Here is a 21080-nt window from a genome sequence, read left to right on the forward strand (position 1 = left end):
AGCATCAGTTGAAAACAGAGCCCCACCAATCTGCAAAATATGGACAGAGTGGTAGGACATATCTGTATTTTAGCACTTTGAAATACAAAAACGGAAATTTTCCATCACAAGCCAAAGGCAAAGTAGCATTATCAACCAGCAACCACATTTTTCCCACCAAGAAAAGAAGACTGTACTGGCAAGCAATGCCATACAAAGGGTTTCTTCTCTTTTCATTGGTAATAATCTTTATCAAACAGATACACTTCCTTCAGTTTTTCCAAATAACTCACCCCACTTTCTTAAATAGTTCATTGAAAAATCTGAGTGGGTTAAATAAAAAGTTTACTATGTAACAAATGATGGCAACATCCATTCTTTTCTTATCCTGAAGATCCTTGTGCTTATTTTGTCAGAAACACAAGAAGTAGAAATGCGATTCCATTTGTGCTGACGCTAAATGTTAATAGATTTGCCTAAACGCCTGCTAATAGCCCCCCTAAAATTAGCTAGACTAGTAGTGCATGCCTAATGTGGTGGTGTTTTTCTTGTTTCACTTGCATTTTTGCTTCTCCTTCTTTGATCAGAGGGAAAAAAAAAGAGCCCTAGAAAAAAGTAGAGGTCTTCGGATGTGAAACATTTCCAGTGTCACATGTGAATTCTGCAGAAAGAACATATATTCTGAAACTATCCCACAGTTCTGACATTCTGTCATGAAGGTGACAAATCCTAGTGCTCTAATGTTTCATTAAATTAAACATGAAATGTTTAATGTTTTGTTAAATTAAACATGAAGCCATGACTTTGCACCCGAGAACCAGGGCCTTCTGTCAATCCCTCACATTCATCCAGGTCACTCCTTAGGTTATAAAAGCCGAGTTTTGTTTACCAGAAGTATTGTATTTCTCTCTGCAGTTAAAATGTACTTTCTCCTAATGCGCTTATAAATAAAAACCAACAAGCAACACAGTTTTTAGGTGCTTACAACGTTTCTAAACTCAGGCCCAAAGAGACCCTTAGCTAATTCTCTGTTACAATTTTTTTCCTTTCAAATATCTACCACCATGACTGAGCGGCTTCCAGAGGGCAGAGGTATTAACGTTTTCGTCAGATCTCAAGCCCATTTCACAGATGGGCATGTGATTGTCCAAAGAATAGAAGACTTGCTAGAAAACTGTTGAAACAGATCTTTCAGACTAAAGAAATCTCAGACTAAAGAAACCTCAGTAACCTGCCCCTGCCTCGTGTCCTTTTCTATGATGACAGAAATCGACAAGGTAAACAGAACAAGACAAAACAACAACTCAGATTTAGGAATGTATTTGCACAAGCAGAGAGGCAGTGTGCAGAGCTCTTGCGATTACCGAATAAAAGTTTTCATGGAACGCCTTAAAGCAGCAGGTAAACAAAGCATGGGCACTGCTGGGAGGGGGTGAAATGAAGCTCAGACAAAAAAACCTTGCTCCTTTTCCACCAGTTCGATTGGATGGTTATAAGCAGCTTCTTGAGTTCCTGGTAATCCATCCATAGGATCACGTCACAAACAAAATTTCCAAATGCTATTTTATAAAACATATTTGGATGATACTTTTTAAATGGGGGAAAAAACCCCTACCAACTATGTAACAACTTAAAAGGGAAAAAAATACTCATGTCCCACGATGAAAGTGTCTGAATATTTTTATACTTTTTTGTTGGTCAGTTTAAGTGGGTTATAGCTTAACCCACTTTAACAAGGTTCCATCATTGTCAAACCAGCAACAGCAGAGAGAACCATCTCTTAAAGGGCAAGTTGCACAGACCCTTCCAGTTCAACCAAACTCGACATCTATACTTTCTCTTCGTCAACACACCAGCTCCTATCACTGGCCAAAAACATAAAACAGCCCCGACTGGGTAACACATCTTTGCTCAGATCTCCTGCTTGAGAACCCTGCTCCCAGTTAGTTCCCCAACAGGTAAGAATATACTTGACACCTACCATTCTGAAACTTCATGTCTGTGAGGCAAACTAAATAAATGAAACGGATCCTGCTTTAATCTTCTTTTCTAGACCACAAATGCCTTAGTCAAAAGGAAAGACAAAAAAACAAGCAAACGAAAAAAACAACAAAGAAAAACAAATGTTCCCTGAGGTCCTTCTCTAAACCACCAGAGTACAAGCAAGGAATAGCTGTCTTTTTTACTGAATGCCCAGAATTTGTCCCTTAATATCGACAACAGAGAATTATTTCTAACATCCCTCTACTCCATCTTCCTCACACCCCTCCCCCCGCATCTTTTCCCTCACTTCTATAATCTGTGGCCAAGACAAGGCTTAAGTTACACTTTAAATCAAAATCTGGAAGATGCTTCAACTGGATATTTGGCTGGGCAGACCTCCTGTAAAAATCCCACGTAAAGACACACTTGTTTCCTTCCTGCGAATGAACCGTGGCGTTTGTGGTCCTTCTGGCTCTCTCTAGTGCATCCTTCGCCTGTCAATGAGCTTAAGCTGCAGGACTTCAGTTGGGGTTAGCTGTCCTGCAAAGCTCATTTGGCTCTTACCATTAAGGCAAGAGGCTCTAAAGGGCTAGCAATATGCTTTTAACTATGTTGGAGGGGCCAGTCATATCTTGTTAGCAACAGCTGCACACTTACCAGGCTTTCAGGGACTAGACAGGGCTGTCCTATTCCTTCTGGGATTAGGGACACAGAAAGAAGTTAACCAGTGGTTCACTGGAGCCATCGAGGCTGCACCAGGTTCTTTCTCCCAAAACCAAGTGAGGCCGCTTCCTCCAAACTTCCTCCTCCGTCGGCTTCTCCTGGAATATACGGCCCGCCAAGGCCCTGGCTGCTGTTTCCAAACTACTACTCAATAAAAGGATTTTAAAGGCTGTGCCGGGAGCCCGGAGCTTCAGGTCCCAGTTTGGCTCTTTCTCCATCAGCATTCCTCGGCAAGCCTGCACAGAGTGAGGTATGCTACATTATTTATGTCAGCTCTAGGCTCTGGAAAACACACACTGGCATCCTGATTACTAAGAATCCTCATGGATACAATTAAACCGTTCCCACATATATTTTTTCACTGCCCCCCCCCTCCCAGATTCAACCTCTTTCAGAGGAAACAAAAGCACTTTGAGGCGTATCCCAGCTCATCCGTTACGAGCCAAGACAGCACTGAAACATGGTCACGACGGCAAATGAGCGGAGGGAAAAGGACACTTTCCCTGGAGCGGGCGGAAGACGCTCCAGGGAGGAAGGTGCAGATAATAGTTTGGGGAACACCCGGCAAGTGGCCTCCCTGGGTTGGGGATACTGATGCGGAAGCGGCCAAGTGGAGGCGCTACAAAAAAAAAAAAAACATTTTGATGAATTCATGGAAGACTGATTTCGAATGGGCTGTCAAGGGAAGGAGGGAGCATTTGGCAACACAACTAACCTTCCAAGCTGGCTGAAGAGCGATCACGCTCACCCAGCAAATGCTCCTTGGTGCCCCATCCAAGTCACAGCTCTAGATGGGGAGATCACGGATTTAGCCAGGTTGAGCAACGATCCTGTCCCCAAGTCTCCTCTTTAGCAGAACGAACAACTCTCCAAGTTGTGGTCTGCCATTTCCCCTCTGGTCGCTAGCTCAGCACGCGTTCTGAGTCGGGCCTCTTCGCGGGCAGAATGCACTGCACGCTGGCACAGCAGAGGAGGGCTGATGACAGCAACTTCGTCCTCTGTAGGAGTAGTGACAAGGCTATGAATCTCCCCCGGTCTCTAGCTAAAAAGTCCCTGCTTGGCAGGCAGAGGAGGCAGAGGTGACTTCACTTTGTGAAAGCCCCAGGCACTGCTTAGTGAAACCACCTTTGGCAGGACCTCACAGTGAAGTCAGTTTATGGAGGCAAGAAGTCGGCTGGGGGAAAGGCAATGTCTCATCCAAGAACACAAGGAGAAAAGAGCAATCTGCTTCCTCCAAAGGCTTCCTTTGAACGTGTATTCCTGCATTGAGTCAGGTTTTTTTTTTTTTTTTTTAAGTGACTGTCACTTCCAATGACTTAGTCCATCCCCACTCAGATATCTTGGGTGGAAAATTGGTGTGTGAGATGGAAACAACGGTAGAGAACGCAGTGTAGGTCAGTGGAGCAGAGCCCGGAAGGGGCAAACCCACTCTCTGATGCACACGGCAGCAAAGCAATTTGCTCCAGTGCACAAAGAACAGAGCTTTCCTCAACCATAAACAGATGAAAGGGGGCATGACAGCGCACACACACACACACACACAGGTACACATTCACATACCACAAAATGATACAACCCAGGCACCCAAAGATCTGGTGAATGGAAAACAGATACAAGTTGCCTTATGGGATGATTTCAAATTAGGGTACTGGCTGCTTAGATCCAGAACGCTGGGTCATTCAATCCACTGACCCTTAAGGAGGCCTTGGCCACACGTGGGCACCACTGTGCTCTCAGCTAGAAGTGAATTCTCTCATCTTCTCCACTAAGGAATCCAACCCACACTGTAAATTTTGCTGGAAAGGACTTAGAAGCAACTAACAAGAGTGATGAGAACAGAGGTGATTCCTTGGGAGGAAGATTATTTAAGAATATCATTTATTCCTCCAGTAACTAAGCAATCATCAACGTAGAGGCTGACGTCAGGCTAAAAATCTTGGCAAGGATCCCCCTGAGAGCCTCTTGCTGCCCACCAGAGCTGCAGTGTGGGCGAGACCCAAGGATCTACCAGTGCTTTGCTAACCTGTGGCCTCAGACGAGCTGTCCAACCTCCTTGAGCCTCCGTTTTCTCATCTGGAAACTATGGAGAGTGAGACTCACTTCTAGGATTTTGAGGATTCAGTCAGAAAGGTCAAGGGCTTAACCCAGTGCCTGGCACCTTGCGAACTCACAATTAACCTTGGTGTCTATGAATTTTCAAAAGCTTATCGGTTCAGTGGCACAAAACTGACCCTGACTGGTTCACAGACACCCGAGCCCCGTCTCTAAGTGCTCCCCCAACAGCTGGGTTGTTATTGACAATCTGTGTGCCAAGTGCTGTAGTTATCGCTCGTTTCCCTCAATAAACTTGCTCAGATGAGTTGCCCCATGACAGAGATGTCAATAAAAACTAAAGAGAGTATAAAAACTGAGAGTATTAAGAGGCAGATTGTGAAACATTTTTTTTTTAAAAGGGAATTCCAGCACTTTAAAAATCAACTGAATACCTTTCTGTTGATTAAACTGTAAACTAAAACTATTTCAGAACTTTGATATCCAAAGCAGAACTGCTCTACTTGAGATGGAAGAAAAAGTAGCCTGAAGTCACATCCTCTAGAAGCTTCCATCCACTTATCCACACCCCACCTTCCACAAGCTATAAAAGGAACAGAGATCGAGAACCTCTAATCTAATACAGAGCTAGCATTTTATTTAAAAAAAAAAAAAAAAAAAGACAAGGAGGAATGGAGAGATTAAGGGACTCTCAATTTCATGTCCCCCAGCATAGTTCAGCTGAAACCCATGGGACTGACATCCTGTCAAATGCTCCTTCCATCCCCCTGCAAGGCCGAGGGTAAAACCAATGGAACTCAGGTTTTTATTTCACTGTCCAATAAATTGGTTTTGACTCAATCCAGTACGTCTACTTCAATACTGTGCGTGTAGGACCCATACTTAACTTCATAATGAACTTAATTTGTTTTTTCAGAAAGTGATTACTTTAAATTTTAAGTTTCTCCATAAATGAGGTTTCACAGTTTTCCTTAAGCCATTTTACTATCTAAGGGTTTTGATCAAGGTTTTTAAGTCTTTCGAATGAGAAAGGCAATACTTCAAACTCTTCCTATTTTATAAAGGCTGCATTTTCAATGGATGATAACATACACAAGTTATTATCAATATCTTTGAAAAATAGAGACATTTATCCATGTAGCTCTTCTCTACTGATCTAGCTAATAAATCGTTGTATCCTCTTCTGTATATACAAACACAGGAGGTCCTTAATATGCAGTTATTTGAAGTATTAACCACACTCCTTCTTGCTTACATAAACAAGAACTATCAAAATTATAAATCTTCAAAAGAAGCAGGTTCTACAACATTTCACTACTAAGAAATAGCCACACAAACTGCGACTACGTCTCTATGAACAGCTGGATTGCACGGACATCGTTAAGATCCTTTTCTCAATTCAAGTTTCAAACAACTCCATCTTTCGCTTTTTGTCAAACCACCTGAACAAAAACGCGGTATGTTGCATCATTCGCTGAAGTTATTTCTCCAGTTGAAACATGAATTATGAGTTCTTCTGAAACACAGCAGCTAAATCAAGTTGTAACATGCTTTAGTCACGGCACAGATCATGGCTAATCGCTTTCTAATACAAGTCAACATTTTGCTGCATTAACATTTCTCTTATTTTTTCCTCCATGGTATGTACTAGATTGGGCGGCATGAAGTTGAACATTTCTTCTCTTACCAGGTCTCCTTCATCTGAGGGTAACTGACTCTGCTGGGCCATTTGTGCTTTTACAATGCGTGGGGCTCGAATGCTTGTCTTACGACACCGGCTTCCCTTGTAAATAACGTGGAGGAACTCTTGGTGGTGTTTAAATTCTATGTTGTTTTTTTGCTTCCCATGTGGAAGCTCCAACTCCATCCCTAATAATGAACAGCCGGAAATATGTACTCCTGAGACTACCTAAGAGGCATGAGTGTGTCTTGTTGTCAGCAGGGTTGAGAAACTACCCTTGTGTCCAGAGCAATACAATGGATGGCCTGGGGTACCTACATCCTGTTTCCATCAGGCAGAACAACTGCTTGAGGGTATCCTTTAAACTGGGGGCTTAAGAAATCAAAGTGGCAGAGAAGATTCAGAAATTGTGTAATCCTCATCTGAATAACTTTCTTCCATGAAGCAAAAGAAAAACAGTCATTGGATTCCCCTCAAGTTAAAGTTAAGCTCTTTAGGAAGATGACTCAGCATTTTTCTCGTCTGTAGAGGCTGATTCAGAAACTTGGTTGATTCTACAGCATTCCAAGCTATGGTGGGGCCAGAAGGCAGCAGGGTTTCTGGTACTGAGCCCACAGAGAGAGTGCAGGGATGGGGTCGCTCCTACACCATGCCTTCTCTTTCTGCTCCAGAACAAGATATCCTATCTAACCCTTCCTGGGATATTTTACGATGATGTGGCTCTGTTTTCCCTTTTTAGACTGAATCACCAGTGAAGGTAAGGTATTCCTAGTGTTTTAACAACCATCCTCCAACCCAACTCTCTCCTTCTGAGCCACTGTACATCAAAGGCAAGATCAAGATAAATTACTCATCCTAACATGGATTGAAAGGGTTTCCCCGGGACTTACATGGTCATTTAGTCCAAATCTCTCATTAACATACGTGAGGAAAAAGAAGATGAAAGAGGATAAGGGATTTTCCTAATGTTCTCAGGGCTCACAATGGAGCTGGGAAGAGAACACTAGCATAGAAACTCCTCTCATTTATATGGATTTATTATTTGATTTCCCTTCTCTCCCTTCCACACCGACCATCCTCCCACTTTGCTGCCCTTTGCCGGACCTGAAAAAAGATCATGGTCAAAGTTTTCTTAGCCTGTGATTGCCTGTTGCCAGGGAGGAAGTTTAAATCTGGGCACTGTTCTTAGGAAGCCTTTGTAGGATGTTCAAATGCCCATTGTGGACAGGACCACAGTTATAGAAGCAGCTGTTCCCCAAAGTGTTCACAGCTGGAGCGTGGCCTCTCATGTCCAACCCCTTATTCAGACAGAACTGGTTTTGAATCTCTGAATGGTGTGTGTCCTAACTTTAGCTTCTGTATAAATATACCAGGAAGGTAATGGTGCCTGGTCCATCTAGCTCTTCTGAAGTTTAGACTTAATTAGCCATGCCTGGCACATGCTGAAGACTGAGTAGCTAGGCACTGTCATCGCAATCTCTCCAACATGGACTTAGATACATCCTAGGAGAGTCACATATTCTCCTCTAGCACTTGAGAATCCCGGGCAGAGCCCACTCATTCGGAGGACTCCCTCTCTGAAAGGCATGTCTCCTGAGGGGCTGGCAGCATCCTGTCTTATATCCTTCCACTGGGAAGAGGGTTGATAGGGCGTGTTGGATTGGGGCACCATGAACATGCTCTTTTCTGCTTAAATCCACCAGGAAGACAGGACTTCAGACAACAGGGAAATGTGATTCAAATCCCATTGAGCCCCAGGGCATCAGTGTGGTGTGTCTCTGCCTGGGGACGTAAGCTCACGGATTCCCACTCATCACGCTGGCTGGGAAAGGGTGGGGCTGGCCCTGACTCTCCTATTAGTTCAACAGGTGGGGAATTTTCCTAGATCAGCATTTCTTAAATGTTAGTCATACTCCTACCACCTTCTGGACCTTTGCTCTACCCAGTTGCCCCCTGCATGCAGGGGCTACAGCTGTCATTCCATCCAATCTTTGCTTCTTCCAGTTACTTAATATTTTTCTTTACATTGACTTGTTTCTAATTTTAGCCTCATCCTAGCTAGTAATATCCATGAAATCACAGCTTAGAACTGCTAGCTATATATGTCTACATATATATACGTGCTTATGAGTATATACATACAATTCCTCATATGCATTTCAATAAATAAATATTAAAATAAAAACATCAGTTCTGTGCCTTTTAAGGATGTCTTGTATTTTTGTACCACACACATTGACACCGACATGGCACTCAGACATGTGTTTGGAAATAGTGTCCTAAATGAAACAGTACTCTCTTTTCTTTTTCTTTTTTTGAACTACAATGTGCCTTTTCCTTTTCAGAATGCAGTGCCTCAGAGTGAAATGTCACCAGGAAAAGAAATGCTCTAAAAATGAAGTTTTGATTATGTCCTATAGCCTGGATAGAAAACTCAGAGAAGAGCCCACAATGCTACTTTTCATCCCGGGGACTGATGCTTGAGGGTGTTAAAATGCTATTTATTTTCTGACAGGCCGCTTGGGCTTGGCACCATGTAAATCCAACGTGTTTGTAGAGGTTCCCTTGGGGACAAAGGCAGAATCATCTGTATAGATCAAATGTGTATTAGCTGCATTAGCAATTGGTCCCTGGAGACTGATAAAGACTTTTTTAGACAGATTTCCCTGCACAGCTTTTTAAGAGCTTTCACTGAACTAGCCTGGGCTATACGAGTTTGGGGCTTTCTTCACGTCCTAAGTGTCAGAAGAGAAAGGTGGAAAATGAGAAGCTGGGATGAGAACAGCTACCTTCATCGAAGGCAAATCTCGATACCACGTCCACGCTCCCTTCCCCCATCAATATTTCATGTTCCCAGAGTCAAAAGAAAACACATCTGTTGCCTTCCTGCATCGTAATTTGTGGGATGGCAGAAAGATTATTACAGCACAAGTTCAAGACTTTAAAAATTCATTGCCTTCTCAATTTAGAAAGCTGACTGTGGTTAGCGCTTAGGAAGGCTCCACAGACCTGAAGTGACCAAGGAGGACAGAGTCCTGTTCCTAAGAAATCTGTGCAGCGTGAGATGCAGGGAGGGAGGAGATGCTCCCAACGGCTACTGCCCGGGCTGCCGACCGAGCCAGGGAGGTGGAGGCCTCAATTCTCTGCTTCCTGCCCACGGAAGGTTTGCTTTGTTCCCTGGCACCATCTGGGGGTACAGAGGGAGAACGCTGCCCTGGTTGTAAGCTCCAAGGCAAAATCCAAGTTTTCAGCAAGCATGTATTCTCCCTGTTTTTTCAACATTCCATTGCTCTTTCCACCATAGCATAGTGGTTCCCAGGGCTCAGCTCGGTTCTCTCTGTGTGTGTGTGTGTGTGTGTGTGTGTGTGTGTGTGTGTGTGTGTGTAGAATTGGCAAGCTCTCTAGTAAAGCAACTCCCTTTCAGAACCCTGGGCAGTGACGTTAATAGTCCTCCAGCCTCGGAAGACCTTCCGAGTCATTAATCTGGGTTGTTTTGACTGCTTTCCTTTTACTTCCGGACACATTTCAGAGACTTAGACAATCTCACAACATCACCCCCATTCTCACTAACCGGGATGCACGCAGCCCTCCTCAGAATGGAGGGGACCAGGCCCTGCTCATGAAGAAACAAGAGCCACTGGCCACAGCAAGGGTCCCCAGGAAACTCTGAGACTTGTCAGGGCAGGAGGCAAACCTTTGCATTCCCAGCAGCTGCTTCACGGAAGCATGCAGGAGAGTTTAACCTGAAGCAAAATGGTTAAGGAAGAAATGAGTCTACTTTCTGGCCTGATATAGTATCTCATAATCTCATCCCCTGTGCCCTACCTTTTCTTGGGGACACTATCACCAGTCTGTCTGCCATCCTGGGCACCTCTCTGTGGCTCACAAACACGTTACTGCTTCCGTTCTGTCCCCCTCCCCTGCTGCTGCGTTTCTCATTTGCCTTGCTCCTTAGTCATGTTACTGGGCCAATAAAGATAGGCATCGTTCAGCAAGACAGTTTTCCTTAACCTTTAAGCATGAGACGCAGAGGTCCTTAGACACAAGCCCGGTAGAAAACGCAGCTAGGAGTTCAAGTGCTCCAGCCAGCTACCCATGGAGCATCTTTTCCACAGACGTAGTCGGACACTTTGCGGGATACACTCGGATTGCCGCTTCAAGAAGGTAATGTTTCCTAAGAAATCCTAGGGCATTAGATTTGATACAGGAGCATTATGTTTCCATGAGCAGCATTCACCAATAAATAAAAAATACAAATCTTCATTCCTTCCATTTCTAGTCAACAAATAGAAAGTGAGGATGTCTGAACCTGGAGAGTTCTACACAGGGACCTCTGCCAGGGCAGTCAGTGCCCACCCTCAGGGGTAGGTTTTCTCCAAGGGAGGTCTACGGGGCAAACTCGCCCAGCTGTAACTTCGACAGGGACAGAAGCAATTCTACACGGAAATAGGAACAGCATCTCTACTTAAGAATCCTCCAGTGGCTCCGTCACCCACAGGACAAAACCTTCATTCCATCCCATGACTTTCAGCTCCCTCTCCACCGCCTGCCTTTTGCTCTATGCTGCAGGAACACTATAGCTCTTGGATGATTTCATCTTAGGTCACACTTTAAGCCTCTATATTTGAGGTGTTTTCTATTTAACAAGGTTTTTCTTGCATTCTTTTATTTCTTAAACGTAGGAGATAATCCCTATACTTCCTTCGAAACCCAATCAAACCACTCATTTGGGGGGGGTTTTCCACACCCTTTGTGCTCCAGGCATGACAATCTAACCTCTACATTAAATGACTTGTTCTCTGTAAAGCACTCCGAATAGTGACTAGCACACTCAATAGGCACTCAATAGTTTTTAAAATCTGTAAGTATCACCTCATCATTGCATTACACCACATTATATTTATAGTATTTGCTCCTGTGCCCTTATTAGACACAAAGCTCCTGTCTATGACTTTGCTGAACCACTAACGTCTTGCCAGGGTTTTGGCACAGAGTAGGTGTCAGATAGGACAGGCTGAGCTAAAATGGACTAAAGCAGTTCGGGTGTCTGGGAATTTTACAGGGTGTCTGGTTCACTATTGCAGGACCCATCATGCAAACACTGGGAGTGAGGTTCTTCTCAATTCTGTTCTCAGGAGCCTAAGTCTCACACTCTCCTTTAATTCTATTTGGGCACTGCTGTCTGCTTGTATTACTTAACCAGGCCGGTGCTGCGAAGCCACACATCTTAGGAACAAAAGCAGCAGAGGCAAGACAAGAGCTGGCTCCCCTCTTTCCATTACTCTAATCAAGCTCTGTGTTACTGCGCCGTCCCCTAATCTGATTTGAGAAGGGCCTTAATAGCAGGGTAGAAGCAAAGAGTGAAGCCAGTTCTTCGAGGAGTCGCTCACGTTAATGGCATTTTTTTTTATGGTCCACTGGGACAAGTGCGGCCCCTGACTGCGGCCAGTTGTTGCTCTTGGATACGAGCATCAGGCCCTGCCTGAAGGTGCACCCGTGTTTGATGGCACAAGTCAGCCCTTCTGATTTAATTAGAGTCTTTTTTTTTTTTTTTTCTCTATCTCTCTTGACCTTCTGCTTGATTATGTAGTGAAGTATTCCTGGAGAGCAGTAATCCTATAAACTCGACATCAGCCCTCACAGCGATGAAAACGACAAAGCTGTCAAAATTTCAGCCTTACGACCTCCAGACGGGATCAGCTCAGAGATAGAACGGCAGAGAAACGGAAGGACCAGGGTCCATTAAGAGAAAAAAAATGAAGAGTTAAATAAATAAAAGGACCCAAACAATGACAATGGGAAGCTTTAAATTTCAGGTTCCGCAGGAAACTTTTGCCTTTCTGCTTGTGCCGTTAACACAGTGATTTGGTAATTTCCGGGGGAGCTGCCATCCCCTTGGAATCCTATTAGTGTCAGAGTCAGGGAAAACGAGGACGTCTTTTTCTTCTCCCAGAGTATGCAAACAGAAGCTTCGAAACATGTTTGCATTTGGATTGGATGATCTAAACCAACAAAGTTCAACCTTTTCACTAGGAGCTGTGAGCTGTTTGACAAGACCTACTTTTTTATCAGGCAGGTTCAAAGTCTATACACTGCAGAGGCTTCCTTAATAAGAGGACTAATAAGATTATTTCTTTAAAGATCTAACTTTGGCACCCATTCTCCTATTAGACAGCAGAGCCGATTCATTCTCTAAATTGCTTACCCTCAAAAGAAAAGCTCTGTTGATTGGACAAGGGCCCCAGCCTGGCACACCAAGATGCAATTAGTAAGGAGCCTCATTTGGATTGGACGTGGCTGTTATTTTCGTCTCTTTTTTTTCTCGATTTTCTGTCAACAAAAAATTAATTTTCCAAACTAAATACAAAGAGTGCATTTCAATGAGATGAGTCAGAATCAGCGATGTTTCACCTGTTCTCGGAACCTCTTCAAACACGTTGCCTCCACTTGGGGATATATTTCGCCAGCTACCAAAAAAAAAAAAAATCTAGTAGATGTAGGCACATTTATGGGCAAGCTGGCTTTAATGTAAGGAGAGAGAAATGGGGCATATCTGTATTAAGTATATATAGAATAGAGCAAAGGGCTCTATTCAGAAAATTTTTTTCCAAGCTTCTATTTCGACCCATTTGGGATCATAACCCCAAATCTTCAGTTGAATGGGGAGGTTTGAGGTAGAAAGATCATGTGATCATCAGATTGAAGTCCCTCTAACTTCCCACCCCCTACCTTCCTGTATCAAGGCTTATGTGATCTGCTGAAATAATGAGCCATTTTCACTCTCCCTTCCCTAGGTGGGATGATGTTCAGCCATTTAAAACTGACCCCGTTTGGAGAAGAGTGATTTAAAAATGGGGACCATTTAAACTGGTCACTGTATTTCTCAAAGGTGAAATGGTGATCAGTGTATGATAGTTAATGACCTAAAAGAGGTGCGAAAAAAATTTTTCTCCTGATGGAAATAGAGTCGATCTTCTAAGGAGAGAGGATGAAGCCATCTGTGGAACTTGGTCCTTTCTGGCCTCCAATGACTGAATCAGCATCATGTATAGCTCTATATCTTAATGCCTAGCATCCTGGAGGATACCACATCTCACTGACTCTGTGATATACATTTCCTTGCTCTGAACATTTATGAAATAGGAATTCCTGTTGCAACTCATGGCATGTCACAGTTTAATTGGCAAAGGTTTCTCCTTTCTCGTTCATACATAAGATAACAATGAGTTATTTTGCAGGTGAGTGTATTTTAGGATTGCTGAAATATTGTCATAGAGACTTTATAAATCTTGCGTGGATAAATGACTAAATAAATGGGTCACCTTCCCAATGCTTAAGGGAACAATTATATTTAATAACAAAAAAACTTCCAACTTTTGCATGATTGACTGAGATATAATTCTTTAATCCTTACATAGATATGTTAAAAATGAAAAAACACAACAAACACAAAGCAACAAAGTCTGAAAGGTAGGGGAAAAAAAAAAGACAGGGGGTTCTATTCTCTCTCTCTCAAAATAAATGTAATGATATAAAAAAGGGAATTGATATTTGCTATGGCAGGTACTCTCTCCATATTCTCTTTCTGAAGTTCCACGTGGTAGAAGTTACTAGTTGTTTCACAGATGACGTAACTGAACCTCAGAGGCTAAGAGACTTGCTCAAGATCCAACACGTAGAAAATATAAAAGCCAGGTTTGAACCCAGTTATCTCTGACTTAGGTTTTGCACCACATCCTGCTAATTCTGGAGAGCAATTCTTCTGACTAGTGATTGGGTGGTATTCTTTTAATCAAGGAAATTTGACCATACTGAAAACTAGTGTTCAGAGCAGTGGTGTTTGTGTTGCTTTAATACCCTATGATGGTGGTTTCCAAACCGCTTCACATTGGAATCTCTTAGGGATCTTTAAAAAAAAATACGAATGCCTATATTCCATCCCTAGCCATTCTGATTTCACTGCTATGGGGTGTGACCTGGGCATTCAGACTTTAAAAGCTCTCCAGGTGATTCTAAAGCACATCAAGCCTGAGAACCACTGTTCTAGGTGGTTTTCATGTTGCTCTAGGGAAATGAGACAGATAACTCATTTCTGGTGGGAAATCTGCACGAACAATCACATATGGAGCCTTTTCACCAACTCTTTATTATTCTGTTCTTTCTTAAATCACACATGTCGTATTTTAAGAGGTTCTGCCTCTTTTCAAAAAACTGTATTTATATTAAGTCGCCTTTAGTTCCTTTTCCCAAAGACTTGTTAATGACATCTCATGAAGTCAAAATGAAAGGAATTTGGTGTTTTATTTACTCTGTGGAGTCTTGTCATGAGTTAACACAGACTTTCACCCTCATTTTATTTACTACTGAAAAGAGCTTGATCAATGTCCGATTTTCTCAGAGAACCACCTCTCCTTGCTATTGTTTTATGTAGTGGGCAAGTTCAATGGCCCCAACGCTAAGCCTAGCCAGTTGGCATATTTCATCTCCATGCCAGGGCAACTGGTTCAGGCATAGGCTCCTGACCCCAATGGAAGCCAGGGCTGTCATTGGAATAGCTGGGGAATTGTATAGTAAAGAGTTAACCTTACTCAAAAAAGAAGTCTGGCCTTTGTCCTTGGCTCCTGAAAGGTGATCTTAAAGCCTCTGGAATATTCTGCCTGGTAAGAGTCTTTGTCTACCTGGGGGCCTTGGGCCACACTGGAGAGTTTAACAATGTGATTTATGGTGCAGGCTTTGGACCATGAGGTTACCTGCTTGACCTCCGGAGAGACTAGAGACTGAAGGTCAGCAAGTGGGTGGTCAACCACGTCTCTGTGACTGATGCCCAATAAAAACGCTGGACACCAAGACTCAGGAGAGCTTCCCTGGATGGCAATATTCCGTGCACGTTGTCACACACTGTTACCTGGAATAGCTGGTGTTGTCCATGACTGTACTGGGGGAACACGACTGGAAGCTTTGCTTCTGGAACTTCCCTGGACTATGTTCCATGAGTTTCTTCCCTTGATTTAATTTCATCTGTATCCTTTTATGGTAATAAACCATAACTATGAGTATCATAGCTGTCAGTGAGTTCTGTGAATCCTTTTAGCAAATTATCAAAACTGAAGGTGATGGTGGGGACTCCCAAACTTGGCAGTTGATGTTAGAAGCGAAGGTAATCTTGTGGACTTTCCTGACTCTGCAGGAAGAGTCTTCTCTTCCATGGGAATTGATCTTCCTGGGACGTAAGTTGGAGTTGCTGGTGCTCATCATTATCATCACAGAAAAATGCCAACAGGGAAGACAAGGGTCCTATGATATCATTTGAGCCCCTAAAATCTAACTTGCCTGGAGGTACCCCTGCACTCCTTTTCAGTTTTTTTTTTTTTTTTTTTTTAATTTATTTATTTATTTATTTTTTGCTGTGTTGGGTCTTCGTTTCTGTGCGAGGGCCTTCTCTAGTTGCGGCAAGCGGGGGCCACTCTTCATCGCGGTGCGCAGGCCTCTCACCGTCATGGCCTCTCTTGTCGCGGAGCAGAGGCTCCAGACGCACAGGCTCAGCAATCGTGGCTCACGGGCCCAGTTGTTCCGCGGCATGTGGGATCTTCCCAGACCAGAGCTCGAACCCGTGTGCCCTGCATTGGCAGGCGGATTCTCAACCACTGCGCCACCAGGGAAGCCCTCCTTTTCAGTTTTATGAGCAAAAAACTATTTTTTTTTTTTTTCTTAAGCCCAATCTTAGTTGAGACACTCCTTTGTAGTTCACTACATTACTTCATTAGGTTCTTGTAAAGAATCAATTAAATAGCAATGATGTGTAAAAGAGCTTAGTACAGTATCTGGAACTTAGGGGCTTGATGAATGGTAGCCCATTAATTATTATTATTATAGTCATTTTGATTTTTCATATTTTCCTATTAAAAATTATTTTTGAAGCTCAATGATCCTAAAATTAGACAACGATGCACTAGCTGTGCTGACTCCAGGTGACTTGGTCCTATATCTTAACCCCGGTCCTCTCAGCGGAGGCTGGCATCCCCCGACTTACTCAACTGCCTGCACCTGCCCCTCTTAACTCTTGAGTTTCAGATACATTTGGGAGCACACTTAGGACTGTCTGTGATAAAATATGCATATTTCCTGAAACCCAGAGTATTCGCACTGAATGTAATAAGTGGAAAGTTATTTTACAGGAAATGAAAATCTAAGATTAATACTCTCCAATGCCATCTAGTCCCCTCAGGACAATTACTCACTGTACTACAGCAAAATAAACTTGCAAAATGTGGGAATTTGTTTTCTCCTTGGGTTTCTATGATAAGTGAACTCCTGAAACTACTCCAGATCAGCTCCTGGCTGCTATGTCCACCACCTTACCTCGCTGAAGAGGTATCAGGTTTTCCAGAACACAAGACTTTAAACAAATTCATGGCCATTTCCCCAGTGCTGAGCAAAGGTAGAGGAAAAATAAAACAGATTTAAAGCTAATCAATCAATACATAGTTATTGATCACTATTCACTAACATTGTGGGACATAAGTTACGTCATCACAGACCCCAAGGAAATTATAATATTCATTCATTCTCTCCTTCAGTCAATAAATATCTTCTGAACTTTGTGCCAAGCTCTCTGCTAGGTGCTAGGAAACAAAATGCCCTTATGGACTTAACGATTTTAAAGAACAGCAAATCGCTGTTCATTCTAAGAATTGTGGTTCATTCTAAGAATCGTGGTTCATTCTAAGAATCACAGGAAAGCCTTAAAAAATACAGGTATCTGAGCCTTAACTCAAGACTATTGTATGAAAAGTTTCTCCAGGGACCAGAAACCTATTCTTGTCTTAAGTGGTTCCCTCGACTGTTGTGCTTAACCAAGTTTGAGAACCATGGGGAGAGATGATAAAACATATGCATGAAAACAATCTAATACAAGGCATTGTTTACGTGCTAAGTGACGAATGAGTGGTACACTGAAGGGTTAGCTGAGGGAGAGATCACTTTCGACAAAGCCCCTCTTACACCCTCCAAGTTGCTATATAATCATAACTTACTCTGAGCTTATTCAAGCTGGCAAATCATGATGCCTCCCCATGCATTACCACAGATCTGTGCAGTTCATTCCCAGGTGGAGAGTCACCAAAGATGAGTCAGGCAGGCTTGTCCACACACAGTCTCATCCCTCCCTCAGAGCCTCAGACACCGCACAGCTCAAAGGACGTCTCAGGACTTCCACAGCCATAAGGATTCTCGCCTTAAATCATTCTTCTATTCGCATTACTTTTAAATGGCTGTTAAGTGTGATGTTGGCGTACCTTTTTCCCTAGGGCCACGTGTTTTCAATTTTTCTTTCCTAGCACTAGAAGCAGACCTCTGACAACTGGGCTGCCCCTGGATTGCTGTGCCTTGATTCATTTGTCTGGAGATGGAATGAGGGACAATCTTGAAAGGAGGGGTGGGGCAGTGAGACAGACCTGGTTTCCTTCCTAGCTTGGCCGTCTACTGTGGAGTGACTTTGACAAAATGCGTTCCATCTCTCTGAACCTCAGTTTTCTAATCTTTAAAAAGGGAGAGAGCCCAGGGTGGGGCTTAAATGAGGTAATGTATGTGAAGAGAATAAAATAGAATATATGGTCAATGAATACCAGAGGTGATTACTATCATTGTTCCAACTTACTGGCAACTAAAGGCTTAATAACTTCAGTCTAAGACACATAATTCAAGAAGTGGGTTCTCCCTTCTGCCATCCACAAAAAGTTGTACTTTTTCAAATTTCAGTGTGGGATATCAAAGTATGGTGAAATGGAGCAGCTCTGCAAACTTGGCTTCATCGCTGTAAAAGACCATCCCCCCCCCCATTTAATCTCATGCCACAGCAATTATATTATAATAGTGTAATAGAAGCTAGAAAAATCAATTTAAATACATTTTTAGAATAAATACTACAAAACATGCTTCCATGGTTTTCAAATAAAAGATTATCCATCAGCCAATTGTGGAGGGGGTTTATTAAATTGTAGACTTACAATGGGTGAATTTTCTGGTATATAAATTATACCTCCATAAAAAGACATGGCAACTAAAAATAAAGAATAAAGAGAAGGAAGGAAGGGAGGAAAGAAGAAAAGGTGAAATTAAACGTTGAATCATATTTATTCATCCCTCTGTTTTAAACAGTAATATTGGGACTTCCTTGGTGGTCCAGTGGTAAAGAATCCACCTTACAGTGCAGGGGACGTGGGTTCGATCCCTGGTCGGGGAGTTGGGATCCCACATGCCGCAGGGCAACTAAGCCCACGTGCCACAACTACTGAGCTCGCGCGCCGCAACTAGAGATCCCGCGTGCCGCAAACTACAGAGCCTATGAGCCCTGAAACCTGCGTGCCACAACTACAGAGCCCACGTGCCCTGGAGCCTGCATGCCACAACTGGAGAAGAGAAAAACCTGCCCGCCACAACTAGAGAGAAGCCCTTGCGCTGCAACGAAGAGCCCGCAAGCCTCAATGAAAGATTCCGTGTGCCGCAACTAAGACCCGGCACAGCCAAAACCAAATTAAATAAATAAATAAATAATAAAATAAATCTTAAAACAACAACAAAAAAACAGTAACATTACTTTGACCAACCCTAAAGTATCAGATCCATGTCTCGGTAAGGGAAAATTTGGAGTTCCATAGGAGCCAGTGCTTCCTAACTCATGATCTGATCTCAACACAGAAAGCAGAGCTGCTCCAGGAAATGAAGAAGAGTGGAGAATGACAAGCCTGCCACTGGTTCATTTCTGTCTTTGTTGAAGACTCTTCTCCCTGGATCACTCCTGCAAGATAACACTCTTTAAATCTTCCATTAATCAAAATCTACCCTCAAATCTTTATGTGTTCAAAGGAGCACAGAAAGTAAGTCAGGCAAAGGTAGGTGGAGCTGAATATGCAAAGGATGCCACTCCTAGAGGACCCTTCACTGGTGGAATTTTAGGTGCCAGACCACAGGTCCTGGGAACAACGGCGCATTCTTTAGTCCTTTCTATCTTCCCAGGTACGTGACCACAGAAGAGAAATCTGACCCAGGCAGGCAGATTTGATGTTCACTGTGTAAGAGGTAGAGAATTTGATAAAATCAAAGTAGTGATTTTTAGCAATTATTGATTTGCCACTTTTCTTGTCTATGCCTAAGGCTCTCCCTAAACGCCTCCTACATCAGGTATTTAGCTTTGCCTTCATTGAAGTCTCCGCTCGTACGTGCCTGCAGTTTGCAACTGTTCCTTCACGCACTTTGATTTTCTTTGACTATGCAGGGTTAATAAGCCATCATTTCTAGGACTCATGCAAGTTAATATTTGACATCCCAGGAAGTAAAATTTCATAGTGGAAGAATAAAGGTTCGTAGGTATGAACCTTGTTTGGACAACATTAGTTGCACTACCATGCATTTACAATTACTCAACAAACATGAGTGCTTGATCACTTTAATGGGAATCAAGAAGAACCCATTTAAATGATCAGAAGATGCCATAAGGAAGCCTCCTACCAGATGCTTCAAACAATGTGTACCTTGACCAGTGTGTAACTCTATAATTATCTCAAGCTGTAAGGAACATCTTGGGCATCCTTCAACATATATTCTGAGATGCCTAAAGGAGGAAGATAGACCTTTCAAGTTCGAAGCTCAACGAATTACTATCTAAGAAGACCACGCATTTAAAGGAACTGGAGAGATTTAATGAATGTGGTCAAAATAAGTTTTGACACATCCTAAGGTCTCAGGAGGTTGTTCCACATCATCATGTCATTTAATGCTCTTAGTAACTCATCTTATTGTGGATGAGTCACAGAAGGGTCACGAATGTATTGGAAGAAATGTTAAGTGTGAAGATGTGATTAGTCTTGACCTGCACTCCTCATTAAAGTCCCAAAGGTCTTGAACCATAAAGGATCCCACACTTACTGTGTTTTTCTCCTCTCCAACTTCATTATCCCAACCCTTTCCTTATCTTTCAGCCCCACCCAGCTCTCTAGGTTAGGTCAATGTACCCATGCACCATGCCCCACCAGTCTGTACATGTAGACCTTAAATATGGGCCAGATTCACAATCTTCTCTCAAGAGACAATCTGCCACCCCCTGTCAATATTTGATTCCAACCTGCCTTACTTCCTTCTTGCTTCCCTGGATCTCTGGTTCTCTGTCCCCCCATTTCAGTCCTGACTTTTCTTGGGTTCCCCCAACACAGGATCTCATTATCTGTCAAGTCTTTGTCTTAGTTCCTTTCTCTCCATCCTGTTACCTTCTGTTCACAGCTCTATTCATGCCACTTATCTTGCTCCATTGTATTTATCTGTCCAGAAGACTGGCTTTCCTCACTGTTAGTTCCATTAGGGAATGAAACAGGTGTGATTTATCGCTGTACTTTCAAGGCCTAACACCCTTCCAGGCACATTACAGGCACTAAGTCATTGACTGAGGAATGAATCAACATGCTCCTTCATAACCAGCCACCAAGAAAAAAAAAAGTAATAGAAATAAATGATTCCTTCAGCAGCCAGAATCATTTCTTTACAAAATACGAAATTGCCCAGTGTTCTCAGTCTTCTATGTCTCCAGGGTCAGGGACGCTGACCCTGGAGACATAGAATATTTTTCCCCAAATACAGGGCTTTCAAAATATAGGGTGGGGCGGGGGAAGAA

General features: G+C 43.0%; 1 protein-coding gene across 15 annotated transcripts in view; it reads right to left on the reverse strand.

Moving 5' to 3' along the window:
• Nucleotides 1-21080, reverse strand: part of TENM2 (teneurin transmembrane protein 2) — a 591699-nt gene that overhangs the window by 458331 nt on the left and 112288 nt on the right. The window contains exon 1 of one of the 15 annotated variants that reach the window (XM_082456386.1): nt 3401-3515. The exons of 13 other annotated variants lie outside the window; for them this stretch is intronic. The gene's annotated coding sequence lies outside the window, so the exon portion shown is untranslated. Of the gene's footprint in view, nt 1-2619; nt 2963-3400; nt 3516-21080 lie in introns of those variants that run through there. One more of the 15 variants, XM_082456385.1, reaches the window with a different exon arrangement.

This window comes from Balaenoptera physalus, assembly GCF_965194825.1.
Source record: "Balaenoptera physalus genome assembly, chromosome: 3".
NCBI classification, from domain to species: domain Eukaryota; kingdom Metazoa; phylum Chordata; class Mammalia; order Artiodactyla; family Balaenopteridae; genus Balaenoptera; species Balaenoptera physalus.